Here is a 6,000-nt window from a genome sequence, read left to right on the forward strand (position 1 = left end):
CGTCGGCGGGGGAGGGGATGGGGCGAGCTCGAATGTTGTTCTTCCACTACGCGAGGAAGGCGTCGTCGATTCCGCCGCCGGCGGGCGGGCTGTCGGCCGCCATTGTCGCTGTCGCACGGCGGGGGAAGGAGTATCATGTCGTACCTGCCGTCGAGGGACATGAACTCAAGATTCCCGAAATGGAGCACCGTCCCGGGCTGGAAAGGTTGCTGGAGACTGCCCATCTGGAGCTTGACGGGAAGCTGTTCGTCAACATGCAGCAGGCCCCTACCTGGCGCACCAACTGTCGGCGTTTCGAACCCGGGGGGTCCCTGGACCGACGAGTAAATTATCGCCGCGTGCCCCAGCTCAGATGGGTCAGCGCAAGACGGATCGCGAAGGGGGAAGGAGCCGGAGGGAGACGGGCATGAGAGGTGGAATCCCGCGGCCTTCGTGTTTGTCCCGCGCCTTGGTCGGGTGCGCTTGCAGTAGGGGGTTACAAGCGTCCACGCGGGAGGGAGCGAGCGGCCTCACGCGAGCGCCGTCCCGTCCTTCTCCGCGCGGCCAACCCTCGTAAGAGGGCCCTGGTCCTTCCTTTTATAGGCGCAAGGAAAGGATCCAGGTGTACAATGGGGGGTGTAGCAGTGTGCTAACGTGTCTAGCGGAGGAGAGCTAGCGCCCTAAGTACATGCCATCGTGGCAGCCGGAGAGGTTTTGGCACCCGGTTCGTGTGATGTCGTGGCCGTCGGAGGAGCGCCGGAGCCTGGCGGAAGGACAGCTGTCGGGGCTGTCGAGTCCTTGCTGACGTCCTCTTGCTTCCGTAAGGGGGCTGAGAGCCGCCGTCGTCATAGAGCATGCGGGGCGCCATCATTACTCGCATAGCGGAGCGAGCCAGATGGGACGCCGGTCTTGTTCCCCGTAGCCTGAGTCAGCTTGGGGTAGGGTAATGATGGCGCCTCCTATGACGTGGTCGGTCCGAGCCCTGGGTTGGGCGAGGTGGAGGCTCCTCCGAGGTCGAGGTCGAGTCTGTCTTCCGAGGCCGAGGTCGAGTCCAAGCCCCTAGGTCGGGCGAGGCGGAGACCGTCGGCTGAGGCCAGGGCTGAGTCCGAGCCCTGGGGTCAAGCGAAGCGGAGTTCGTCGTCTTCCGGGGCTAAGCCCGAGTCCGAGCCCTGGGGTCGGGTGAAGCGGAGTTCGTCATCTTCCGGGGCTGAGCCCGAGTCCGAGCCCTGGGGTCGGGCGAAGCGGAGTTCGTCGTCTTCCGGGGCTGAGCTCGAGTCCGAGCCCTGGGGTCGGGCGAAGCGGAGTTCGTCATCTTCCGGGGCTGAGCCCGAGTCCGAGCCCTGGGGTCGGGCGAAGCGGAGTTTCCTATGGCGCCTGAGGCCAGACTTGGCTGCTGTCAGCCTCACTCTGTCGAGTGGCATAGCAGTCAGAGCGGCGCAGGCGGCGCTGTCCTCTTGTCAGGTCGGTCAGTGAAGCGGCGAAGTGACTACGGTCACTTCGGCTCTGTCAACTGGAGGACGCGCGTCAGGATAAAGGTGTCAGGCCACCTTTGCATTAAATGCCCCTGCGATTTGGTCGGTTGGCGTGGCGATTTGGCCAAGGTTGCTTCTTGGTGAAGACTGGGCCTCGGGCGAGCCGAAGGTGTGTCCGTTGATGGAGGGGGGCCTCGGGCGAGACGTAGATCCTCCAGGGTCGGCTGCCCTTGCCCGAGGCTGGGCTCGGGCGAGGCGTGATCGCGTCCCTCGAATGGACCGATCCTTGACTTAATCGCACCCATCAGGCCTTTGCAGCTTTGTGCTGATGGGGGTTACCAGCTGAGATTTAGGAGCCTTGAGGGTACCCCTAATTATGGTCCCCGACACATGTGTAGGAGCTCGAGTGGCCTGTCAGTCGTCATGATGTTCTTATGTGGATGATGAGCACCCACTTGCTTCCCTGCTTGGCATGCGCTACAAATCTTGTGTTTCTCAAAATGAACATTTGTTAATCCTAAAATGTGCTCTCCCTTTAGAAGCTTATGAAGATTCTTCATCCCAACATGGGCTAGTCGGCGGTGCCAGAGCCAACCCATGTTAGTCTTAGCAATTAAGCAGGTGTCGAGTTCAGCTCTATCAAAATCTACCAAGTATAGCTGACCCTCTAACACTCCCTTAAATGCTATTGAATCATCTCTTCTTCTAAAGACAGTGACACCTATATCAGTAAAAAGACAGTTGTAGCCCATTTGACATAATTGAGATACAGAAAGCAAATTGTAATCTAAAGAATCTACAAGAAAAACATTGGAAATGGAATGGTCAGGTGAAATAGCAATTTTACCCAAACCTTTGACCAAACCTTGGTTTCCATCCCCGAATGTGATAGCTCATTGGGGATCTTGGTTTTTCTCGTAGGAGGAGAACATCTTGTTCTCCCCTGTCATGTGGTTTGTGCACCCGCTATCGATGATCCAACTTGAGCCCCCGGATGCATAAACCTACAAAACAAGTTTAGTTCTTGGTTTTAGGTACCCAAACTGTTTTGGGTCCTTTGGCATTAGAAACAAGAACTTTGGGTACCCAAACACAAGTTTTTGATCCCTTGTATTTGCCCCCAACAAACTTGGCAACTACCTTGCCGGATTTGTTAGTTAAGACATAAGAGGCATCAAAAGTTTTAAATGAAATGCTATGGTCATTTGATGCACTAGGAGTTTTCTTCTTAGGCAACTTAGCACGGGTTGGTTGCCTAGAACTAGATGTCTCACCCTTATACATAAAAGCATGGTTAGGGCCAGAGTGAGACTTCCTAGAATAAATTCTCCTAATTTTGCTATCGGGATAACCGGCAGGGTACAAAATGTAAACCTCGTTATCCTGAGGCATGGGAGCCTTGCCCTTAACAAAGTTGGACAATTTCTTAGGAGGGGCATTAAGTTTGACATTGCCTTCCTGTTGGAAGCCAATGTCATCCTTAATGCCAGGGCGTCTCCCATTATAAAGCATACTACGAGCAAACTTAAAATTTTCATTTTCTAGTTCATGCTCGGCAATTTTAGCATCTAATTTAGCTATATGATCGTTTTGTCGTTTAATTATGGAAAGGTGATCATGTATAGCATTAACATCAACATCTCTACATCTAGTGCAAATAGTGACATGCTCAATGGTAGATGTAGAGGGTTTGCAAGAATTAAGTTCAACAATCTTAGCACGCAATATATCATTTTTATCTCTAAGATCGAAAATTGTAATATTGCAAACATCTAGTTCTTTAGCCTTAGCAAGCAATTTTCATTCTCAATCCTAAGGCTAGCAAGAGAAATGTTTAATTCTTCAATCTTAGCAAGTAAATCATCACTATCATTTCTAAGATTGGGAATTGAAACTGAAAGTCGCCTAGAGGGGGGAGTGAATAGGGCGAATCTGAAATTTACAAACTTAATCACAACTACAAGCCGGGTTAGCGTTAGAAATATAAATGAGTCCGAGAGAGAGGGTGCAAAACAAATCGCAAGCGAATAAAGAGTGTGACACGCAGATTTGTTTTACCGAGGTTCGGTTCTTGCAAACCTACTCCCCGTTGAGGTGGTCACAAAGACCGGGTCTCTTTCAACCCTTTCCCTCTCTCAAACGGTCCCTCGGACCGAGTGAGCTTCTTCTCAATCAAACGGGAACAAACTTCCCCGCAAGGACCACCACACAATTGGTGTCTCTTGCCTTGATTACAATTGAGTTGTTCGCAAGAAAGAATGAAAGAAAGAAGCGATCCAAGCGCAAGAGCTCGAAAGAACACAAGCAAATCTCTCTCACTAATCACTAAAGCTTTGTGTGGAATTGGGAGAGGATTTGATCACTTGGGTGTGTCTAGAATTGAATGCTAGAGCTCTTGTAAGTAGTTGAAGTGGGAAAACTTGGATGACTTGAATGTGGGGTGGTTGGGGGTATTTATAACCCCAACCACCAAACTAGCCGTTTGGTGGAGGCTGCTGTCGTATGGCGCACCGGACAGTCCGGTGCGCCACCAGACAGTGTCCGGTGCGCTAGCCACGTCACCAGGCCGTTGGGTTCCGACCGTTGGAGCTCTGTCTTGTGGGCCCGCCTGGCTGTCCGATGGCGCACCGGACAAGTCCTGTACACTGTCCGGTGTGCCACCCGCGCGTGCACTGCTCCTCTGCGCGCAGGCGCGCATTTAATGCGTTGCAGTCGACCGTTGGCGCGAAGTACATGTTGCTCCGCTGGCTCACCGGACAATCCGGTGTGCACCGGACATGTCCGGTGAATTATAGCGGAGCGGAAATCCGAAGCTGGCGAGTTCAGAGACGCTCTCCTTTGGAGCACCGGACACTGTCTGGTGATGCCTCGGACAGTCCGGTGAATTATAGCGAAGCGCCTCTGAGATTTCCCGAAGGTGCGAAGTTTGGCTTGGAGTCTCCTGGTGCACCGGACAGTTCGGTGCGCTAGACTAGGGCAACCTTCGGTTATCCCTTGCTCTTTTCGTTGAACCCTTTTCTTGGACTTTTTATTGGCTTAGTGTGAACCTTTGGTACCTGTATAACTTATAGACTAGAGCAAACTAGTTAGTCCAATTATTTGTGCTGGGCAATTCAACCACCAAAATCATTTAGGAAATAGGTGTAAGCCTAATTCCCTTTCAATCTCCCCCTTTTTGGTGATTGATGCCAACACAAACCAAAGCAAATATAGAAGTGCATAATTGAACTAGTTTGCATAATCGTAAGTGCAAAGGTTGCTTAGAATTGAGCCAATATAAATTCTTATAGGATATGCATGGATTGTTTCTTTCTTTAACATTTTGGACCACTCTGCACCACATGTTTTGTTTTTGCAAATTCTTTTGTAAATACTTTTCAAAGTCCTTTTGCAATATAGTCAAAGGTAAATGAACAAGATTTTGAGAAGCATTTTCAAGATTTGAAATTTTCTCCCCCTGTTTCAAATGCTTTTCCTTTGACTAAACAAAACTCCCCCTTAATGAAATCCTCCTCTTAGTGTTCAAGAGGGTTTTAAGATATCAATTTTGAAAATACTGCTCTCTCCCCCTTTTGAATTCAATAGGATACTAATTTGAAAATGTTGATTTTGAAGAGGGTATACCAATTTGAAATTATATCACACATAAGATACCAATTTGAAAATACTTCTTTAAAACCAAATTGAAAGACTAGAATTTTTGAATTTGGTGGTGGTGCGGTCCTTTTGCTTTGGGCTCATGCTCTCTCCCCCTTTGGCATAAATCGCCAAAAACGGAATCATTAGAGCCCTTTGGAACTACTTTCTCCCCTTTGGCAAATAAAACATATGAGTGAAGATTATACCAAAGACAGAGAGGTGCTCGGAGCGACGATGAAGGATGAGTTACGGAGTGGAAGCCTTTGTCTTCGCCGAAGACTCTAATTCCCTTTCAATATACTTATGACTTGGTTTGAAATGTAATTGAAAACACATTAGTCATAGCAAATGAAAGAGACATGATCAAAGGTATATTTATGAGCTATGTATGCACGACATCAAAAGAAATTCCTAGAATCAAGGATATTTAGCTCATGCCTAAGTTTGTTAAAGGATTGTTCATCAAGTGGCTTGGTAAAGATATCGGCTAATTGATCTTTAGTATTAATGTATGCAATCTCGATATCTCCCTTTTGTTGGTGATCCCTTAAGAAATGATACCGGATGGCTATGTGTTTAGTGCGGCTATGCTCAACGGGATTATCCGCCATGCGGATTGCACTCTCATTATCACATAGAAGAGGAACTTTGGTTAATTTGTAACCATAGTCCCTAAGGGTTTGCCTCATCCAAAGTAGTTGCGCGCAACAATGACCTGCGGCAATGTACTCGGCTTCGGCGGTAGAAAGAGCTACGGAATTTTGCTTCTTTGAAGCCCAAGACACCAAGTATCTTCCCAAGAACTGGCAAGTCCCCGATGTGCTCTTTCTATTAATTTTACACCCTGCCCAATCGGCATCCGAATAACCAATTAAATAAAATGTGGATCCCCTAGGATACCAAAGCCCAA

Source organism: Zea mays, chromosome 10, assembly GCF_902167145.1.
Source record: "Zea mays cultivar B73 chromosome 10, Zm-B73-REFERENCE-NAM-5.0, whole genome shotgun sequence".
Taxonomy (NCBI): Eukaryota; Viridiplantae; Streptophyta; class Magnoliopsida; order Poales; family Poaceae; genus Zea; species Zea mays.